The 24130-nt window shown below is 44.0% G+C and overlaps 1 protein-coding gene across 1 annotated transcript in view; it reads right to left on the reverse strand.

Moving 5' to 3' along the window:
- LOC126259837 (alpha-tocopherol transfer protein-like) overlaps window positions 1–24130 on the reverse strand; it is a 126648-nt gene that overhangs the window by 86476 nt on the left and 16042 nt on the right. The window lies entirely within an intron of this gene.

The raw sequence follows: 24130 nt of genomic DNA on the forward strand, positions 1-24130 counted from the left end.
TACTCGCCTCAAGCCTTAACAGTGTCAGTGGAAACATTTTTATATTTCCCCACAGCCCATGATTATCAGAACGCTCTTTCTCGATTTAAGGCCTATGTTCCGTAGTAGCAGCCCTCATTGGCTGCGCTAGTCAACCTCTAATTCGTTTCATGCTTCGTCCAAGTGGTTTTAGCTTCCAAGGTAGCAGAATTCCACAGCTTCGCCTACTTCGTGATCCACGATTTTATGTTAAGCTTATTGCTAATCTAATTTTTGTTACAAATATTTACTATCAAAAACAGTCTTGATAAAAATTTATTTATTACGGTAACCGGTTTCGACTATCACTGTGGTCATCTTCAGACCTATAAGTCGTATACAAAGCTTTAATTAGAGGGTTACATGCATTAAAGAAAATACATAAAGTTATAAACCTATAAAACGATGAATTACCAATGAGTAAGAACCTCCTTCTGCTGGATAATCAGTACTGGAGAAACCAGTGCACGTCTTACTATATATAATGGTAGCCCCGCCAACTTCTGAGGGAATCATGTCATTACTAACCAATGGGTTATAGGTCGAATAACAATGTAAAATTTCTTAGTCAAACGAACATTGTCAAGAAAGAAAAATACTACACACTAAACTTAGCTTATTTAACAGCTATTGTCAATTAAGAAGCGTTAAAAATATTTAAACATGTAGGACAAATGAACTTCGTTTTGACAGTACATGGGTTGCGCTCTCAAGGCCTGTTAGTGAAACATTTGGAACCACTGGTTGCCATGGTGAAGTTGGACGCCGTTCCAAAGAAGAGGCACCATGCTTCTTTCCAATGAAGTTGTAAAGTCTACAGGCAAACTAGTGATTGCCATCGTGACGATAAACGCCAGTGACAAGATGTGGCAACAGGCTTCTTTCTAACGAAGTTCTTTTTTCCTTTTCTTTTTTTTTCTGTCTTGACAATGTTCATTTAACTAAGAAATTTTACGTTGTTATTCAACCCATAACCAATTGCTTAGTAATGATTCAAATTGCTCTGAGCACTATGGGACTTAACTTCTGAGGTCATCAGTCCCCTAGAACTTAGAACTACTTAAACCTAACTAACCTAAGGACATCACACACATCCATGCCCGAGGCAGGATTCGAACCTGCGACCGCAGTGGTCACGCGGTTCCAGACTGTAGCGCCTAGAACCGCTCGGCCACTCTGGCCAGCGCTTAGTAATGACATCATTCCATCAGAAGTGGGCGGAGCCTCCATTATATATAGTAAGACGTGCACTGGCTTCTCGAGTAGTGATTGTCCAGCAGATGGAGGTTCTTACTCATTGGTAATTCATCGTTTTCTAGCTTTATGCCTTTATGTATTTTCTTTAATGTATGTAGCCCTCTAATTAAAGCTTTGTATGCGACTTATAGGTCTGAAGAGGGCCACAATAGTGGTTGAAACCTGTTACCATAATAAATAAATTGTGATCAAGACTGTTTTTTAATAGTAAATTTTTGTAACACATTGATCACTGCTCACTCCCATAATGTATTCAAAAGTAATTAATTTGTGTTACTTCTTATTACGTTGGCCTTTATTTGGTTTACTCCAGGCCATTTGCCGTGCCCAGACACCATTCCATTCAAAATCTCCTGCAATTTGTCCTTGATTTCGATGTCGATAACAATGTCATTAGCGCTGAGCAAACAATACTCGCGTTCGAACGGACGCCAGATTTCCCGATACGCGACAGGCGTTCGATCCGGTATCGAGCCTTTTCGAGCAATCACCTGACATCTGACTGTGCGGTGCGAGTGCAAGGGTTACGCGAGAAACTGCGGCCTAGCCGCAACAATAGGCTATGATTCTGCTTAAAATTTGACAGTTTCGTGAAATTCGAAAAGAAGCAAATATTACCACTGCGTAAACTCCTGATGTATTTGAATAAATTTGAAGTAAGAGTACTTCTACAGTACCGGCATGTATGCATACATTTATGGTCACTTTCAAGTGAAGGTTTCAGGAAAAGGCGAAAATGTAGTACCACGAAAAAAATATTTGACTAAACTCAGTACAATATTTTGTTTAATTTTACGAGGTTAATGATTTACCAAGTGTGTAAGAAAACATAATTTTAAATCTACCTGTAAATACCGTTTGAAAGCTAGATGGTGGCATTAAGATGAAACAAGTAAGAAAATGGATCAAGAATTAAATTCGAAAGAAAACAAATACATCGAGATCAACTGACTGTAACTGCCATTGTGAGAATAAATTACAACGAGAATACCAGTGTTGGAGATAAAAAGTTCCAGCAGACGTCGCTAGATCGCACGACAAGCGAATGCTCGTGATTTGGACAGAATCATAATTGCAGTGTCTTACTCCTTTATTAGTTACCTTTTTACATATGACCAGCACCCTAGAAGGTACAGTGTTTTAGTCCCTGTTTCATAGTGAATAAAATCCCTAAGACTGATCGCGGAGATATTACCAGCAACAGTCACTAGGTCGTGGGCTAATCGAAAGATCGAACAGAACCCGAGATTTCCCGAACTGTGACGGAAACTGTTCGAACAGTTCGAGTCGTGTTCGAATACAGTCTAAATGTCATTACCGAATCGTGTGAATCATTCGCTTCTGCGTGTGTCCCCACAGTCTCAGTAAATTTGAATGACGATATTTTTCCACCAGACTGTATTTACAATAAACCCGTTCTGGAGTGTGTCTTCAAACATGCGAACACAGCAGTAAGCAACTAAAAACATATCACGTGACTAATTGGACTTACCATTAAAAAAGATGATATTTACCTCCAGTAACAAGATTGACTACGTCGTCTTCAGTAATTTAAACATCGCGTGCCATACATAATTATGCAAAGCACAGTCGTCAAACGTCCTCATCTAACATATGAAGGTGCATGACATGGAAGTTCTTATGAGAACAAAAGTGTTACATCATGATGTAAATGTCACATCCATGTAGAAGCACTACGAAATACAAACCTTGCAATATGTCCTCGAAACACACTGCTTATATTCACTCAACGAACCGTCACGCGTATAACATGCTAGACACATTTTTGACTGTCAGAGAATCAAACTTCTAGGATGTTACAACTATCGATACGACTTCAGAAGTATCTCTGTCGATTAGTAACAATTATGTGAAAAAAGTATTATACAAATAAATCGGCATCGCACATAACAACATTACAGTAATTTTAGTACATACCTCGAGGAGTATTTCAGGGACTGAACATAAACTATTTACATCTACCGCTATATCTACATGGGTACTCTGCAAATCACACGCAAGTGCTTGGTAGTGGGTTCATCGGAGCACCTTCACAATAATACTTTGTAATTCCACTCTGGAAGAGCGCGCGGAAATATCGGACTCCTATCATTCCGTGTGAGCTATGATTTCCCTTATATTGTTATTATGACCGTTTCTCTCTGTGTATGTCAGCATCAACAAAATATTTTCACATTTGGAGGAGACACGCATTTGTTTTAATGATGCCCACGCCAAATCCTGTATCATGTCCGTGACACTCTTACGACTATTTCTCGATAATACAAAACGTGCTGCTCTTTTTCAACTTTCTCGATGTACTCCGTTAATCCCATCAGGTAAGGATCCCACTCCGTGCAGCAGTACTCCAAAAGAAGACGGACAAGAGTAATGTAGGCAGTTTCCTTAGTAGATTTTTTCCATCTTTTTAGTGTTCTGCCAATAAATCGCAGTCTTTGGTTCGCCTACCCACCACCATTTTCTGTGTGTTCTTTTCAATTTAAATTGTTCGTAACTGTAACTCCTAGGTATTTAGTTGAATTTACGACCTTCAGATTTGATTGATTTATCGTGTAACCGCAGTTTAACGGATTCATTTTAGCACTCAGCTGAGAATTTTCGCACTGAGCCGCGCAGGCTTTCGTCTATCGATTCTCCTCCAGAGATCGTACGCTTTCGGTGCTCGTGATGCGGTCGCGAGGTGGCGCGCACCGGCAAAGATGATCGACCGAGCGAACGTGCTTAGTGAGGGGCAGTTAGTAAGGGCGTGTGGTTGGTAAGTGGACACGAGAGGCAACTTGGGCGGCGAATGCTGTCGCTATGGAAGCGTCCATTCTGGTAGCCGCGTTTTGGAATGGAATGCTTAGCGAAGAAGGTTGGTTGTCGTTAGATGATTGTATGTTGTTGCGGGTCTTCACTCGTGACCTTCCTTTCCGATGCTGTTGGACACGATACGACTGTATTTGCATCATTCGCTTGAGACATTTTCTCCCCTTCATGTTACAAGTGCGATGAACCCGAGACAGATTACTGGTTGATTCTCAATCACGAAATTCTGTGCACAATTTATTTTGTGGTTCGCTCCTACGAAACTCGTTGTGCCATTCTGACTGTGGTAATTCGTGTTGGGGTCTGATTGCGACGATATTCAGGTTTAGCATTTAAACATTGGGGCTTACTGTGTATTATTTATTAATCTTACTGCTTAGTCTGTTTCAGAAAGCACTCTGTATTACTGAAAGACAAATGCACCATTGTATGGTTATTCCGCCATATCTTTCTGCGGAGTCTTGCGCGTTTGGGTCCATCAAAGACGTGTACTTATTGTAAGGCTAAGTTATCATTGTATGCCTTTCCTTTAGGTAATCTTATGTCAGTGTGAATTGAATTGCTTGTTTAAAATACCTAGGCTTAGAGTGTGATTTGGTTACTACTTGGAGGCAGTGACATTTTGTTGAACGTGTTTTGGTATATCCAATATTGTTCTAAGTGCACTGCCTTGGGTTTATTAGAATAGGATTATTTATTTAAGGAGTTTAATTTGTAGCTTGTTCGTTGTCGTATTTGGACACGTGATTAATTGGATCGTAATTTATTACTATTTGTTGTATCTCTGAGCTTTGGTTGTGGGTCTCACAAGCGCCTACGGCCCCTGGCGTGTCTTTCTTACTTAGTAGATTCTAATGTTCCGTTTATGCTCCAGGTACACCAAATAACAGTTGTCTGTTTTGAAGTTAATACTGTCTGAGAGAATTTATGTGAAACAAAATCGGTCTGAGGCTTTTGTACCTCGCACTATTGATCCGGTCGACAATTGGTTGTCGAACGGGACAACTGACCGCCGTCAACGTTGCCTGTAGCGTATGGCGTTCGTGTCTGTACCTGGTTGGCGCCTGGAGCTCAGATATATTTACAAGTTAAGTGTCGTTTACTGGTCCAAGATTGACAAACGTAAAAGGTTTTTCTGTATACGTATTTGTTACCTGTACTTCGCAGGCATTAGCTAAGTTGTCTTTCAGATGAAGGACATGCATCTGTAATGTTGCTTGTTCTATTTATTCAGTTACAAATGCATTTACCAAGCGTGTCATTTACTGTCTGTAAGTCAATTTTGTCACAGTTCAGTTTGTTTTCAGTCTAGTCCCCGGGATACTTAACACTGAAAGCATTTCCTTGTAATCGCATTACAATAATCCCGTGAAAACTGCATTAACGTAAATTGGCTTCTGCCATTTATATGAAGTGATTGATCCCTATCATTCTACTGTTAATCATGGCGCAATAATCCCATGAAAGTTGCATTTGCGTAAATTGGCTGTTGCCGTCTGATGCGTAACTAGTAATCACTGTAACGACAACCTGTTCAGGGAATTGTTATTTAATCCTAGTTTGTTGCTTTCACTGTTTGTATCTGTATAATAATTACTGTCTCAAGGGCAAACTTGTGCCATTCATTTGACAAAATTTTTTATTGCAGTTGTTTACATGAATATAAAACAAACTGTGTGCAACATAAGGTGAATGAAGTTCTCCCCCCCCCCCCCCAAAGTCGAGTCCTTCAACCTTTATGGACGTTTAATGAGGCGCCGATGTATCCCCTATAATAATGTCGTGTGACCAGGGCCTCCCGTCGGATAGACCGTTCGCCTGGTGCAAGTCTTCAGATTTGACGCCACTTCGGCGACTTGCGCGTCGATGGGGATGAAATTATGATGATTAGGACAACGCAACACGCAGTCCCAGAACGGAGGAAATCTCCGACCCACCCGGGAGTCTAACCGGAGCCCGTAGGATTGACATTCTGTCGCGCTGACCACTCAACTACCGGGGGCGGACGATGTATCCCCTCATCACGCACCATACATATATCTTATTTAAATCGTTTTGCAATCGGTCGTGATACTCTGATGACTTTACTAGACGATGAAAGACGGTATCACCTGCAAACGTTGTAAGACGGCTGCTCAGATCGTCTCCTAAACCGTCCTAAATCGTTTATACAGATGAGAAATAGCAAAGGGCCTATGACACTACCTTGGGGAACTCTAGAAATCACTCCTATTTCACTCGAAGACTTCCCATAGATTAGTACCAGCTGTGATCTCCCTAACAGGAAATGACGAACCCAGTAGCATAACAGACAGTATTCCATAAGCACGCAATTGATGTTCAGTATAATATTGTTAATCGATGTATGTAATATAATGCTGAATCACAAATGTCGTATCCTTGTACCTAAAGTAGAAAAATTAGTGAAAATATGTCCATATTTTAGTGTAAACTAAAATGATCAGAATGACAGTACGTGACAAACAAGGAGAAACGACGGTAGCAATCAATAGTGCACAGAACAAACTTTTTAGTAATGGTATGTCCAATTGGTTGCGTGATTTGTCTTTAGCAGTTTTTCGCTACTGTGCGTCGCTACATTTTCAGATAGACTTGAGAATGAGCAACGCCCGAGACCGGTAGTGTGGAAAGTATAAATTTAGTACACAATCAGGTGGCAATACGTCGTTCCTCCAGTCTTATTAATATCACTGCATCTTAACCCCTCCCTCACCATAAATTTTCTATTATTTTCGTTACTATTTCTTCGACATGTTGACTGTACACTAGCGGTGAAAGATTGCATCCCTATCTTAACAGGTTTTCAATCTGTGTGTGCTGTTATTCTTGAGCCTATTGGCACACAATGCCAGATTACACCCGTTAGTCGGCGAAGGCAGAAACAGAGACTGGGCCGTTTTCGATAATAATATGTAAATGCTGTCAATCAATCGATTGTATCACGACCTCTGAGTGTCTCGAGTAATAGAGAATCCCTCTACCCCAGTTATCGCCTTGAGGCATCAGAAAATGCAGGAAACGACACCCCTCATGTCTCTCGTATTAGCGAGTCTGTTTTTCTGCATCAGACGAGCAACCGCCAAGGTCACATCGTGAGCCTCAGCCGCACATCTTAAACAGGTGAGAACACCCTTTGCCATTAAATGAGTGCATGGGTAGAACAGCTTTCATATGTAATCGCTGTGTGGTTTGCCAAGGGGCTCCATCGTGGCTGCAAACCCCAGGGAACTGCATCCACGTGATACGTCGCCTGACATTTGAAATGTTACCCACGTCCCGTGGTCCACAGCCCGTGCGTGTCAGTTATTATTTGGCGGCAACCCCTGGTTAAGAAAACCGAGATGCTTGACCATGATGACATGGAGAAAGACGCCACGCCAAGTGTGTCTTTTCATCTGGCTTAATGCTTTTAGATAGAATTTTGTTAAGGAATTTAATTCCTAAACGTATAGCTACCGATCTGTAAACTTTTCCTGGAGATTTTTTACTATTCCACGCCCATAATTTATGAAGGAAATGGTACGATAGAAACATAGCAGTTGAATAGGAAGTACGAACACATACTAGAACATATAAGCTGATCTTAGATATACGATCTATGTGTGGTCCGCACATAGAACCTTTAGCAATGTAGGTTAAAGATTTTTTTTTCAGGGAGCGTTTATTTTTAGGGCGCGAAAACAACTGAGGTCATAAGCACCTACGCGAAGTCCGGAACCGTGGGACTGCTACGGTCGCAGGTTCGAATCCTGCCTCGGGCATGGATGTGTGTGATGTCCTTAGGTTAGTTAGGTTTAAGTAGTTCTAAGTTCTAGGGGACTGATAACCACAGCAGTTGAGTCCCATAGTGCTCAGAGCCATTTGAACCATAAGCACCTATGTCATCTACATCTACATCTACATCCATACTCCGCAAGCCACCTGACGGTGTGTGGCAGAGGATACTTTGAGTACCTCTATCGGTTCTCCCTTCTATTCCAGTCTCGTATTGTTCGTGGAAAGAAAGACTGTCGATATGCCTCTGTGTGGGCTCTAATCTCTCTGATTTTATCCTCATGGTCTCCTCGCGAGTTAGGAGGGGCAATATACTGCTTGACTCCTCGGTGAAGGTATGTTCTCGAAACTGCAACAAAAGCCCGTACCGAGCTACTGAGCGTCTCTTCTGCAGAGTCTTCCACTGGAGTTTATCTGTCATTTCCGCAACGCTTTCGCGATTACTAAATGATCCTGTAACGAAACGCGCTGCTCTCCGTTGGATCTTCTCTATCTCTTCTATCAACCCTATCTGGTACGGATCCCACACTGGTGAGCAATATTCAAGCAGTGGGTGAACAAGTGTACTGTAACCTACTTCCTTTGTTTTCGGATTGCATTTCCTTAGGATTCTTCCAATGAATCTCAGTCTGGCATCCGCTTTACCGATGATCAACTTTATATAATCATTCCATTTTAAATCACTCCTAATACCTACTCCCAGATAATACACAGAATTAACTGCTTCCACTTTCTGACCTGCTATACTGTAGCTAAATGATCTTTCCTTCTACGTATGCGCAGCATATTACACTTATGTACATTGAGATTCAATTGCCATTCCCTGCACCAAGTGGGAATTTGTTTCAGATTCTCCTGCATTTCCGTACAATTTTCCGTTGCTACAACCTCTCGATATAACACCGCATCATCCGCAAAAAGCCTCAGTGAAATTCCGATGTTATCCACAAGGTCATTTATGTATATACGAGGGCGGTTCAGAAAGTAACCTCCGATTGGTCACAGTGCGGGTTGTGGGGGGAGTAGCGACGCCATCTGTGCGTTAACGCACTCAACAGGTCAGTCGGCATCAAGCCGTGGTCGAGTGAACGTCGTACCTGTGCTAGTTTAGTTTTTGTGGTAGTTTGAAATGTGTGCTGCAATAGAAAACCCCGCCAAATGTGAAGTGCGTGCTGTCATAAGGTTTTTTACAGCCAAAGGATATTCTGCAGCAGCTATTCATCGTGAGCTTTGTGCTGTGTACGGACCAAGAGTTATGAGTGAAGGAGTTGTCCGTGAATGCGTACGTTTATTTAAAAGTGGACGAGAAAACGTTCATGATGAAGAGAGGAGTGGTAGACCATCATTGGTGACTGACGAACTCGTTCAGACAGTTGATGCAAAAGTTCGTGAAAATCGACGTTTCTCAATGTCGGAGTTGTCTACTGGTTTTCCACAGATTTCTAAGACTCTCTTGTACGAGATAGTGACAGCAAGATTGGGTTACCGTAAGTTCTGTGCACGATGGGTGCCCAAAATTCTTACCGACCACCACAAAACTCAAAGAATGGCCTCTGCATTAGACTTTCTGTCACGTTATGAGGACGAAGGAGAACCATTGTTAAACAGAATCGTGACCGGTGACGAAACCGGGATTAAGTACGTGAACCCTGAGACAAAAGAACAATCAAAGATGTGGGCACATTCAAATTCGCCTACCAAACCAAGAAAAGCCTCGCAAGATTTTTCTGCCAGAAAACTGATGGAAACGGTGTTTTGGGATGCCAAAGGGGTGTTGTTGGTTGAATTAATGGAACGTGGTATGACCATTAATCAAGACGTGTACTGTGAAACAATAAAAAACGTCGGGCTATACAGAACAAACGCCGTGGTATGCTGACTTCCGGTATCGTTTTTTTTTTTTTTGCACGATAACGCCCGTCCTCACTCTGCTCGCAGAACAACGGCCCTTCTTGAGTCCTTCAAGTGGGACGTTATCAACCATCCACCTTACAGCCCAGACCTGGCGCCAAGTGATTATCACCTCTTCATGCATTTGAAGAAATGGCTCGGGTCACAGCGGTTTGATGACGACGAAGAGCTCAAATATGCGGTCACAGGCTGGCTCCAGGCACAAGCGGGTGATTTTTATGCAGAAGGAATTTCAAAGCTTGTGAAGAGATACGATAAGTGCCTCAATCGCTATGGAGACTATGTAGAAAAATAGTGCAAAGATGTAGTTGTAAGATGTATATATTAAAATATTTTTATTTAACTTGGTGTATTTTTTTAAATCAACCGGAGGTTACTTTCTGAACGGCCCTCGTACAACTAGTAAGTACAATAAATTAAAATCGACTACACATTAAGCCTAATTGACGGAAGGAAGGAAATGAAAGCAAGCACTTCCCCTTCGAGGAAGGTCCAAAAAATACGCCGTACAGACTGCGGAGGGTCGAACCACTGCTAGGAAGGATAAAAAGTAAAACACGGTGGACAGCCCAAGCGTCCTTAGCTAAAACGCCTGATGCTCAGACGGAAAACATACACTGGAATGTAAGCGGTTAAAAAAAGCACATTCGGTCTGGAAATGACGAACCGTCAAAGCTTTATGACAATGAGGACAAAGTGGTGGAGGATCACCACAAATGGCTATGGATAGAGAGACTGTGTCCAATGCGCAAAAGAGTTAAACTGATATAGCGGCGGAAGGGCAGAGAGGAGGTCGGCCAAGGCATTGGGAGGGTTTAATTCGCCGGAGCTTGTTCCCGCGAAGAGAAGATCAGGGGTGATTACAAAGTGACACCATCTGCCGACATACGCCTACACAGAGAACATCCAAAGGAATGGAAAAGCTAGCATGCAGACATAATACTGTTGCCAGACCTACGTGACAGGAACCCACACGAACATCGCAGTGGCTACCTCAATAGCGAACAAGTGGAAGCTTTCTAGGACACGTTGGCTTAAGGGATGGACTGTGTGGAGCATACAGCGCCTCTGAAGGACACAGAGCATCAGAGCATATGACAGTTAAAAAGCCCGTGTCACAGCATGTACTGGGTGGCCTGAGAGAGGACAAAGAGCATGTTATGGAAGCCGGTTCCGAAAATGATCGGTGACAATGACGATGGCACACTCGACACTGCAGTCAGTCTTAGACCTATCAGTGAGCACGAAGGTGCTATCGCTAAGTTGAGTGTGAAGGTCGGGAAACTTACAGCGACAGATCGACCTGGAGTAGTGTCCCTAGGAATCGAATGAAGTTCAAGATGAACACGAGCCGCCACACGAAGCCAAGGAGGTGAAGGGTTCACACACATTGGCAACGTGGCAGGTAGCGAGAACGAGTCATCGGAAAAGAGGGCATAGGACTGGCGGTCGGGCATGGCAGACAAATGGCATGCGTATCCGCTGAGGAGGACATCAAGCCAGTATGACATTGGTCCTTCAGTAACTTCTGCATAGAGAGTTAACCAAGCTGGTATAGAAGGAGGCAGTAGCCAAACGTATTCCACGATAGAGGACTGTCTTAAGATGGACCTGCAGAGAAATAAACGAAACATCCATAGTGTAGTTGTGAACGTACCACGGATCAGTACAGACGGAGCAGGACGGTCCGATCCGCTCCCCATGAGGTACCTGAAGGACCAGGTACAGCGCGCAGCCAGGTAAGTCACGTGGGAGAGCCACGAAAGATTCCTATCTAGCATGAGCCTTAGGAATTTCACACTTTCAGCGAAAGGAAGAGCAACATGCCCCATACGTAAAGATCGGGGAAGAAACCCATTGCGCCACCACAAAATTCTAACAAACAGTTTTGTCATTGGAAAAGCTATAGCCATTGTCAAGGCTCCAAGAGTAAATATGATCGAGAAATCGCTAAAGCCGCCGCTCAGGGAGACAAGTTAGTGGAGAACTTCAATAGATCACAAAACCGTCGACGATATGGGAGTCGTAATGCCTATCGGGATACAGTCTATAATAGCGTTAGTGGCTACAGTGGTATCATTTTTAGTTTTCACCACAGCCCATGATTATCAGATCACTCATTCCCGAATTAAGGCCCATTTTTCCATACTAGCAGCCCTCTTCCCTGCACCAGTCTCTTTCTAATGAGTTTCTTAATTCCTCTAAGATGTTTTAGGTTCCAAGGTAGCGGAATTACATAGCTTCGTCTAATTCGTGGTCCATGATTTTATGTTAAGCTCATCGCTAATTCCATTTTGTTGGCTCTTATTCGGTTTACTGTCAGTCCCTCTGGATGCAGATATGAGGAACCTCATTCTCCTGGATGAAGGTGTTCAACGAATCCGAACCCACACACACCTTGGAAACTCTTAAGAATTGTCGAAGGAAATGGGGAGGGCGGCCTCGGAAGCCTCGCATGTATAGACTGAGGAGAACACAAGTCTACATCTACATCTATACTCCGCGAGCCACCTTACGGTGTGTGGCGGAGGGTACTTATTGTACCACTATCTGATCCCCCCTTCCCTGTTCCATTCACGAATTGTGCGTGGGAAGAACGACTGCTTGTAAGTCTCCGTATTTGCTCTAATTTCTCGGATCTTTTCGTTGTGATCATTACGCGAGATATATGTGGGCGGTAGTAATATGTTGCCCATCTCTTCCCGGAATGTGCTCTCTCGTAATTTCGATAATAAACCTCTCCGTATTGCGTAACGCCTTTCTTGAAGTGTCCGCCACTGGAGCTTGTTCAGCATCTCCGTAACGCTCTCGCGCTGACTAAATGTCCCCATGACGAATCGCGCTGCTTTTCGCTGGATCATGTCTATCTCCTCTATTAATCCAACCTGGTAAGGGTCCCATACTGATGAGCAATACTCAAGAATCGGACGAACAAGCGTTTTGTAAGCTACTTCTTTCGTCGATGAGTCACATTTTCTTAGAATTCTTCCTATGAATCTCAACCTGGCGCCTGCTTTTCCCACTATTTGTTTTATGTGATCATTCCACTTCAGATCGCTCCGGATAGTAACTCCTAAGTATTTTACGGTCGTTACCGCTTCCAATGATTTACCACCTATGGCATAATCGTACTGGAATGGATTTCTGCCCCTATGTATGCGCATTATATTACATTTATCTACGTTTAGGGAAAGCTGCCAGCTGTCGCACCATTCATTAATCCTCTGCAGGTCTTCCTGGAGTACGTACGAGTCTTCTGATGTTGCTACTTTCTTGTAGACAACCGTGTCATCTGCAAATAGCCTCACGGAGCTACCGATGTTGTCAACTAAGTCATTTATGTATATTGTAAACAATAAAGGTCCTATCACGCTTCCTTGCGGTACTCCCGAAATTACCTCTACATCTGCAGATTTTGAACCGTTAAGAATGACATGTTGTGTTCTTTCTTCTAGGAAATCCTGAATCCAATCACAAACCTGGTCCGATATTCCGTAAGCTCGTATTTTTTTCACTAAACGTAAGTGCGGAACCGTATCAAATGCCTTCCTGAAGTCCAGGAATACGGCATCAATCTGCTCGCCAGTGTCTACGGCACTGTGAATTTCTTGGACAAATAGGGCGAGCTGAGTTTCACATGATCTCTGTTTGCGGAATCCATGTTGGTTATGATGAAGGAGATTTGTATTATCTAAGAACGTCATAATACGAGAACATAAAACATGTTCCATTATTCTACAACAGATTGACGTAAGCGAAATAGGCCTATAATTATTCGCATCTGATTTATGACCCTTCTTGAAAATGGGAACGACCTGCGCTTTCTTCCAGTCGCTAGGTACTTTACGTTCTTCCAGAGATCTACGATAAATTGCTGATAGAAAGGGGGCAAGTTCTTTAGCATAATCACTGTAGAATCTTACGGGTATCTCGTCTGGTCCGGATGCTTTTCCGCTACTAAGTGATAGCAGTTGTTTTTCAATTCCGATATCGTTTATTTCAATATTTTCCATTTTGGCGTCCGTGCGACGGCTGAAGTCAGGGACAGTGTTACGATTTTCCGAAGTGAAACAGTTTCGGAACACTGAATTCAGTATTTCTGCCTTTCTTCGGTCGTCCTCTGTTTCGGTGCCATCGTGGTCAACGAGTGACTGAATAGGTGATTTAGATCCGCTTACCGATTTTACATATGACCAAAACTTTTTAGGGTTCTTGTTTAGATTGTTTGCCAATGTTTTATGTTCGAATTCGTTGAATGCTTCTCTCATTGCTCTCTTTACGCTCTTTTTCGCTTCGTTCAGCTTTTCCTTATCAGCTATGATTCGACTACTCTTAAACCTATGAACCATGGACCTTGCCGTTGGTGGGGAGGCTTGCGTGCCTCAGCGATACAGATAGCCGTACCGTAAGTGCAACCACAACGGAGGGGTATCTGTTGAGAGGCCAGACAAACATGTGGTTCCTGAAGAGGGGCAGCAGCCTTTTCAGTAGTTGCAGGGGCAACAGTCTGGATGATTGACTGATCTGGCCCTGTAACATTAACCAAAACGGCCTTGCTGTTCTGGTACTGCGAACGGCTGAAAGCAAGGGGAAACTACAGCCGTAATTTTTCCCGAGGACATGCAGCTCTACTGTATGATTAAATGATGATGGCGTCCTCTTGGGTAAAATATTCCGGAGGTAAAATAGTCCCCCATTCGGATCTCCGGGCGGGGACTACTCAAGAGGACGTTGTTATCAGGAGAAAGAAAACTGGCGTTCTACGGATCGGAGCGTGGAATGTCAGATCCCTTAATCGGGCAGGTAGGTTAGAAAATTTGAAAAGGGAAATGGATAGGTTAAAGTTAGATATAGTGGGAATTAGTGAAGTTCGGTGGCAGGAGCAACAAGACTTTTGGTCAGGTGATTACAGGGTTATAAACACAAAATCAAATAGGGGTAATGCAGGAGTAGGTTTAATAATGAATAAAAAATAGGAGTGCGGGTTAGCTACTACAAACAGCATAGTGAACGCATTATTGTGGCCAAGATAGACACAAAGCCCATGCCTACTACAGTAGTACAAGTTTATATGCCAACTAGCTCTGCAGATGATGAAGAAATAGATGAAATGTATGACGAGATAAAAGAAATTATTCAGGTAGTGAAGGGAGACGAAAATTTAATAGTCATGGGTGACTGGAATTCGTCAGTAGGAAAAGGGAGAGAAGGAAACATAGTAGGTGAATATGGATTGGGGGGAAGGAATGAAAGAGGAAGCCGCCTTGTAGAATTTTGCACAGAGCATAACTTAATCATAGCTAACACTTGGTTCAAGAATCATGCAAGGAGGCTGTATACATGGAAGAAGCCTGGAGATACTGACAGGTTTCAGATAGATTATATAATGGTAAGACAGAGATTTAGGAACCAGGTTTTAAATTGTAAGACATTTCCAGGGGCAGATGTGGATTCTGACCACAATCTATTGGTTATGAACTGCAGATTGAAACTGAAGAAACTGCAAAAAGGTGGGAATTTAAGGAGATGGGACCTGGATAAACTGAAAGAACCAGAGGTTGTTCAGAGTTTCAGGGAGAGCATAAGGGAACAATTGACAGGAATGGGGGAAGGAAATACAGTAGAAGAAGAATGGGTAGCTCTGAGGGATGAAGTGGTGAAGGCAGCAGACGATCTAGTAGGTAAAAAGGCGAGGGCTAATAGAAATCCTTGGGTAACAGAAGAAATATTGAATTTAATTGATGAAAGGAGAAAATATAAAAATGCAGTAAATGAAGCAGGCAAAAAGGAATACAAACGTCTCAAAAATGAAATCGACAGGAAGTGCAAAATGGCTAAGCAGGGATGGCTAGAGGACAAATGTAAGGATGTAGAGGCTTGTCTCACTAGGGGTAAGATAGATACTGCCTACAGGAAAATTAAAGAGACCTTTGGAGAGAAGAGAACCACTTGTATGAATATCAAGAGCTCAGATGGCAACCCAGTTCTAAGCAAAGAAGGGAAGGCAGAAAGGTGGAAGGAGTATATAGAGGGTTTATACAAGGGCGATGTACTTGAGGACAATATTATGGAAATGGAAGAGGATGTAGATGAAGACGAAATGGGAGATAAGATACTGCGTGAAGAGTTTGACAGAGCACTGAAAGACCTGAGTCGAAACAAGGCCCCGGGAGTAGACAACATTCCATTAGAACTACTGACGGCCTTGGGAGAGCCAGTCCTGACAAAACTCTACCATCTGGTGAGCAAGATGTATGAGACAGGCGAAATACCCTCAGACTTCAAGAAGAATATAATAATTCCAATCCCAAAGAAAGCAGGTGTTGACAGATGTGAAAATTACCGAACTATCAGTTTAATAAGTCACTGCTGCAAAATACTAACGCGAATTCTTTACAGACGAATGGAAAAACTGGTAGAAGCCGACCTCGGGGAAGATCAGTTTGGATTCCGTAGAAATGTTGGAACACGTGAGGCAATACTGACTTTACGACTTATCTTGGAAGAAAGATTAAGAAAAGGCAAACCTACGTTTCTAGCATTTGTAGACTTAGAGAAAGCTTTTGACAATGTTGACTGGAATACTCTCTTTCAAATTCTGAAGGTGGCAGGGGTAAAATACAGGGAGCGAAAGGCTATTTACAATTTGTACAGAAACCAGATGGCAGTTATAAGAGTCGAGGGGCATGAAAGGGAAGCAGTGGTTGGGAAAGGAGTGAGACAGGGTTGTAGCCTCTCCCCGATGTTATTCAATCTGTATATTGAGCAAGCAGTAAAGGAAACAAAAGAAAAATTCGGAGTAGGTATTAAAATTCATGGAGAAGAAGTAAAAACTTTGAGGTTCGCCGATGACATTGTAATTCTGTCAGAGACAGCAAAGGACTTGGAAGAGCAGTTGAATGGAATGGACAGTGTCTTGAAAGGAGGATATAAGATGAACATCAACAAAAGCAAAACGAGGATAATGGAATGTAGTCGAATTAAGTCGGGTGATGCTGAGGGAATTAGATTAGGAAATGAGACACTTAAAGTAGTAAAGGAGTTTTGCTATTTAGGGAGTAAAATAACCGATGATGGTCGAAGTAGAGAGGATATAAAATGTAGACTGGCAATGGCAAGGAAAGCGTTTCTCAAGAAGAGAAATTTGTTAACATCGGGTATAGACTTAGGTGTCAGGAAGTCGTTTCTGAAAGTATTTGTATGGAGTGTAGCCATGTATGGAAGTGAGACATGGACGATAACCAGTTTGGACAAGAAGAGAATAGAAGCTTTCGAAATGTGGTGCTACAGAAGAATGCTGAAGATAAGGTGGGTAGATCACGTAACTAATGAGGAGGTATTGAATAGGATTGGGGAGAAGAGAAGTTTGTGGCACAACTTGACTAGAAGAAGGGATCGGTTGGTAGGACATGTTTTGAGGCATCAAGGGATCACAAATTTAGCATTGGAGGGCAGCGTGGAGGGTAAAAATCGTAGAGGGAGACCAAGAGATGAATACACTAAGCAGATTCAGAAGGATGTAGGTTGCAGTAGGTACTGGGAGATGAAGAAGCTTGCACAGGATAGAGTAGCATGGAGAACTGCATCAAACCAGTCTCAGGACTGAAGACCACAACAACAACAACAAACCTATGATGAAGCTTTCTTTGTTTCCGTAGTACCTTTCGTACATGATTGTTATACCACGGTGGATCTTTCCCCTCGCTTTGGACCTTAGTCGGTACGAACTTATCTAAGGCGTACTGGACGATGTTTCTGAATTTTTTCCATTTTTGTTCCACATCCTCTTCCTCAGAAATGAACGTTTGATGGTGGTCACTCAGATATTCTGCGATTTGTGCCCTATCACTCTTGTTAAGCAAATATATTTTCCTTCCTTTCTTGGCATTTCTTATTACACTTGTAGTCATTGATGCAACCACTGACTTATGATCACTGATACCCTCTTCTACATTCACGGAGTCGAAAAGTTCCGGTCTATTTGTTGCTATGAGGTCTAAAACGTTAGCTTCACGAGTTGGTTCTCTAACTATCTGCTCGAAGTAATTCTCGGACAAGGCAGTCAGGATAATGTCACAAGAGTCTCTGTCCCTGGCTCCAGTTCTGATTGTGTGACTATCCCATTCTATACCTGGTAGATTGAAGTCTCCCCCTATTACAATAGTATGATCACGAAACTTCTTCACGACGTTCTGCAGGTTCTCTCTGAGGAGCTCAACTACTACGGTTGCTGATGCAGGTGGTCTATAGAAGCATCCGACTATCATATCTGACCCACCTTTGATACTTAACTTAACCCAGATTATTTCACATTCGCATTCGCTAATAACTTCACTGGATATTATTGAATTCTTTACTGCTATAAATACTCCTCCACCATTGGCGTTTATCCTATCCTTGCGGTATATATTCCATTCTGTGTCTAGGATTTCGTTACTGTTCACTTCCGGTTTTAACCAACTTTCCGTTCCTAATACTATATGCGCACTATTTCCTTCAATAAGCGATACTAATTCAGGAACCTTGCCCTGGATACTCCTGCAGTTTACCAATATTACGTGAACTTTTCCTGTTTTTGGTCTCTGAGGACGGACGTTCTTTATCAAAGATGCTGATGTTCTCTCTGGTAAGCCGTCAGGTATTTTATCGTTTCGCCCAAGGGGGGGTCCCTCTAACCTAAAAAACCCCCGTGTGCACGCCACACGTACTCTGCTACCCTAGTAGCTGCTTCCGGTGTGTAGTGCACGTCTGACCTGTCTAGGGGGGCCCTACAGTTCTCCACCCAATAACGGAGGTCGATGAATTTGCAACCATTATAGTCGCAGAGTCGTCTGAGCCTCTGGTTTAGACCCTCCACACGGCTCCAAACCAGAGGACCGCGATCGACTCTGGGCACTATGCTGCAGATATTAAGCTCAGCTTGCACTCCGCGTGCGATGCTGGTTGTCTTCACCAAATCAGCCAGCCGCCGGAAGGAACCAAGGATGGCCTCAGAACCCAAGCGGCAGGCGTCATTCGTTCCGACATGTGCTACTATCTGCAGCCGGTCACACCCAGTGCGTTCAATAGCTGCCGGAAGGGCCTCCTCCACATTACGGACGAGACCCCCCGGCAAGCACACCGAGTGCACACTGGCATTCTTCCCCGACCTACCCGCTATTTTCCTGAGGGGCTCCATAACCCGCCTAACGTTGGAGCTCCCTATAACTAATAGGCCCGCCCTCTGTGACTGTCGGGACCTTGCCGGAGAATCGGCCACTGGCCCAACAGGCGAGGCATCCTGTGGTGGCTCGGAAACGATGTCATCACCACTAGGAAGCACCCCGTACCTGTTTGAAAGGGGTAAGGCAGCTGCCACGCTGCCAGATCCCACCTTCGCCTTTCGGCCAGGCACGCGCGAGCCCACCACTGTCCGCCATTCACCCTGGAGTGATGGCTGACCGGTAAGATGCTCACTGCCGGAAGACGCAGCGACATCAGGGGTTCCATGTGATTCCAGGGCCACCGAAGTAGGCATAGGTCTCACCACAGTTGCCCCAACGCCACTACGAGCCGACGCCTGCGCCTCGAGCTCGATGAGCCTAACAGACAAAGCCTCCACCTGCCCCCGAAGAGTGGCCAATTCTCCTTGCGTCCGCTCACAACAACCACAGTCCCTCCACATGACTATGTTTACCCTACTCTATACGGTGAAAAATTCCCAAGATAATCTTCTGATGAGCTACTCTGATAATCAAGAAACACTCACTGAAATACGAGACGCGAAAACTACGCTAGGTTTTCCCAGAAAAACTATTTAAAAGCTAAGCGCAGCAAATAAGTACAAAATAAATTTCTCTCCTAACGATCAAGAACTGTTAGTTTCTATGCAGAGCAGATAAACACAAATAGAATCCCTTCCTTAGTGGAAGGTCGTAAACAAAATGCAAAATAAACGCTTTATACAAACAGTACTCGCTGCTGCTGGTGTTCTCGCTCTGGCTGTCACAAGACAACTGCTGATTCAAGTGACTAGTGGCTAACGGCCGCGAAACAAACAAAAGACGGTTTTAGGGCGCTTTCTGTTCTAAACGATCAAGAAAACACTAAGAAATCTAACACGAAAACTACGTAAAGTTTTATCAAGAACTGTTAGTTACTATGCAGAGCAGATAAACACTAATAGAATCCCTTCCTTAGTGGAAGGTCGTAAACAAAATGCAAAATAAACGCTTTATACAAACAGTACTCGCTGCTGCTGGTACTCTCGCTCTGGCTGTCACAAGACAACTGCTGATTCAAGTGACTAGTGGCTAACGGCCGCGAAACAAACAAAAGACGGTTTTAGGGCGCTTTCTGTTCTAAACGATCAAGAAAACACTAAGAAATCTAACACGAAAACTACGTAAAGTTTTATCAAGGACTGTTAGTTACTATGCAGAGCAGATAAACACTGATAGAATCCCTTCCTTAGTGGAAGGTCGTAAACAAAATGCAAAATAAACGCTTTATACAAACAGTACTCGCTGCTGCTGGTGCTCTCGCTTTCCACAAATAAAAAATAAAAAAAAAACAATACTGCCATAGTCTGGTATCTCCACGAAAAACCAATCATGACAGGGGTTGACAATGTGACAAGATGGTCAACTGCAAAATGGCACTTTCGAAACCCACATTGTGCTGTGGTTGGTAGATTGCGACACTCGACCCACCATGCCTGCCAGCCACGAATGGTATGTTCCGTCACTTTGCAAACACAGCTGGTGAGAGAAACTGGGCGGTAGCTAGGACTGGGGTGTTCGTCCTTACCGGGCTTAGGTAACATTGGCTTCACACCAACATCGGGGAAATATGCCATGTGCCCCAATGCGACTAAGAAAGGAACGAGAAAGTGCTTGCCCGCAAAAGGTGCTGCAACATCTGAATGTGAATATCATCCTGCAATGGGGCAAAAGATGAGAATGAAGGGAGAGTGATCTAGCTCCCTCATAGTAAAGGTGCCATTGTAGCATTCAAGATTATGAGAGGAGAAAGATATCACCAGGCCATCCTCCACTCGTTTCCCAGGAAGGAAGGCGTGGTGGTAGTGGGTGGAGCTCGAAATCTCCGCAAAATAGCGGCCCAAGGTGTTGGAGATAGCAATAGGGTCCACAATAACATCGTCTCCTCCATTCAGGCGAGAAATCGGGAAATGGATCTCGGTCCTAGGACCCTTATGATGGAAGATAAGAGTTTTAAATTAACTAGTAAGTGGAATGCGGCTACATTGCTTACTATCTCGGAAAAAACGACAATATTGCAGACGCAACTGTCTATAACAGTTACAGTTTGCTATCGTAGGATGACAGCTGGAAACGCGGAGAGCACGTCTCCGCTCGCGAATCGCGTCGCAGTACGCCTCGGTCCACTGGGACCGGGACACTCCGCGGTAAAGATGGAGTGCGAGACATGGAACGTTCTGCGGCACTAACGATATATAATATACTCTACCTCGCAGTCACAACTGGGGATATGCTGTTCATCGAAGGTCACCAGGGAGGAGTGAAGCCTCCAGTCGTCCTTAGAAAGCTGCGTATTCAGTTTACACGCATTTGGGGTAGGAGGCAACAAACGGACAGTGCTCGGGAAATGGTCGCTCAAGTACATGCCAAGAAGAATGGACCTCTCGAGACGACAGGCAAGCTGCCTGGTCCAAATGGGAATAGGTGTGTGTGAAAGGAACTTCGTTGCTCCAGTGTTAAGACACATGAGGTTGACTTGACTGACGTTAGCCAAAGGTGAAAGACAGGTCCTCAAAGAGCCTGAAAGGGGATTGGTGGGCGTTAAAGTTGCTGAGCAACAAAAATGGATGAGAGAGCTGACCAATATGATGGAGTACGTCTGCCCTAGTGACATCGCATGACGGAGGGATGTAGACGTTACAAAGAGAAAAGGTGAAAAGAGGATGTAAAATACGGACTGCAATAGGTTGCAGACAAGTGTTCAATGAGATAGTGTGGCTGTTGACGTCATCCCAGACGAACAGCATGACTCGCCCATAACATGGAATGCCATCCTCGGGGTATGCATCAGTGCAGACCAAAAGGAAACACGACAGGTAAAAACGGTCGCGAGGAGACAATTTCTTGTCTTGGAGGCAGAAAACAAGAGGACGCTGCGATTCCAATGGTACCTGTATTCCTTCTGGTTGGATCTAGTGCCATAAATGCTCCATTGGAGAAGAGTCAGTATGGGGAATGGGGGAGGAGGGAAAAAATGAAGGGTAGTCACCTCAGTGGCTGCCGAATGCCTCCTTTCGAAGGTTCAGTGCTACAGGGTGCAGAGGGGAAGGTCCTGTTCCATGAAATCTACAGAGGCGTCGGCATTCTTCTTGGGTAGGCCTGTGGATTCCAGGGCAAAAAAACAGTAGGCGATGCTCACCAGTGAAATGGAGGTCGGCCGGTAGAGAATATCAAGCTGCACACTGTTGAGTATCTCTGAATTGGGGATGGAGAAGACCGTTTGCCTTTACAGTCGGCAGACGAAGACTCAGATATTTATTTAACAATGGAAATGCCGTGTGACTAGGGCCTCCCGTCGGGTAGACCGTTCGCCTGGTGCAAGTATTTCGAGTTGACGCCACTTCGGTGACTTTCGTGTCGATGAGGATTAAATGATGATGATAAGGACAACACAACACCCAGTCCCTGAGCGTAGAAGATCTCCGACCCAGCCGGGAATCGAACCCCGGCCGTTAGGTATGACATTCCGTCGTGCTGACCACTCAGCTACAGGGGCGGACTGTTTTAACAATGAAATACGCCAACAGCAGAGCAAAATATTACAATTTGTATAAATCTGTGGTTTGCTCCACAAATTTCTGAGCGTTGACCGAAGAATAGTCCAGGTCGATTTAGTGTGAATGTTTCTTAGTTTAATCACCCAGGTGTGGCATCAATTTTAACCCCTACAGCAGGTGCTGCTCATGAATAACATCCCAATTGCAAGGCTGTTGGCGAATTTCGTACTTAAACACGAGTACTTGACCATTCGCTGTCCCATATCCACCATGGATCAACAGAGATCAGATATTTGTTCGTTCGAGGGATGTAAAAAGTCTGTACAGGAGTATTCCTTTTGTCCTCTCCGGACCACCGGTTGTGTAGCACGTAATTTCGCCGCCAGGGATGAAAACTTGATGGCTTGTTACACAGCTGTAGAAGGAGACATGGATGCTGCCGTGGTACTGGGCGATTTCATAACCGCAGTATTGCATAGGAGGTTTCAAGTCTGCGGGGCCGTGTCATACATGGAGCCAGGCGTAGCAAGAAAGGTACTATAAGTGGCGGATGGTGAAATGTTTGACGAGCCAACAACTTGTGAGCGGTAGACTAGAATACTTATCCTTCACGCTGATATCTTGGACGGCTCACTCATAGAGATGCCGGGATATTCAAGGGAGGAGGGGGAACGGTCGCCATTACAATTGTTACAGTTGAGAAGGAGGCGGGGAATCGCCCTCGTAAACATCTTACGGCAAGTAACACATTTGACCATGTTTTGACAGGACACATGAGTGTGGTTGTAACATTGACACTGGTAGCAAAGCATCAGGTTTGGAATGTGTAGTCGAACTGTGGTGATTTCATAGCCTGCCTTGATCTTCGACAGAAGCACTACTCGATTAACTATGACAAAAAGAGTATGTATAGGCACTAAGTCTGCATCAACCTTTTTCATTATCTGATGCACTACTGTCAGCGTTAAATTTCCCCCTTGGTCAGACCATAGAGCATCTGGGTGTAAATAGCACCACATGAAGAATTCAGTGTGCAATGGGCCTCGACGTAACGGGATAGCCGTGGAGGAGTGAAGTTGTCGGGACTGAAAGTCACAATTTGTTTCCAAATGCAAAGTCCAATTACGTAAACGAGAGAAGGATTTCACAGGGTCTGCAGCTGGATCAACACCTTTCTCAGTAATAAATTGATTAACTGTAGCAAAGGTCTGATCTTCTTCAGTGCATGATACCACGAGGAACTGAGGTACAGGTGGGACAGTCTTTGAATCAGTAGTCTCATTCCGTTTATGTTTAGCAGATGTGGACAGATGATGATAGGTTCATTGCGAAAAAATTGCCGATGTTTGAAAGCGTCTCTGTTGGCATGCTCCTCCCAACCTCATGGGGGGCCTCACCCACTTTAGGTGGTTGTTTACACGTCAGGTCACATACCCCTAACTCCGGCAGAGGAACCAATAGGCAACTGAAAAGGTAACAACTCAAGTAGCGACCCCTCCCTGGCATGGAGTGTACCAGAGGCTAAAGGCGAACCCTACCTGTATACCCAGGGGCTGGGAATTA

This window comes from Schistocerca nitens, chromosome 5 (genome assembly GCF_023898315.1).
Source record: "Schistocerca nitens isolate TAMUIC-IGC-003100 chromosome 5, iqSchNite1.1, whole genome shotgun sequence".
NCBI lineage: Eukaryota > Metazoa > Arthropoda > Insecta > Orthoptera > Acrididae > Schistocerca > Schistocerca nitens.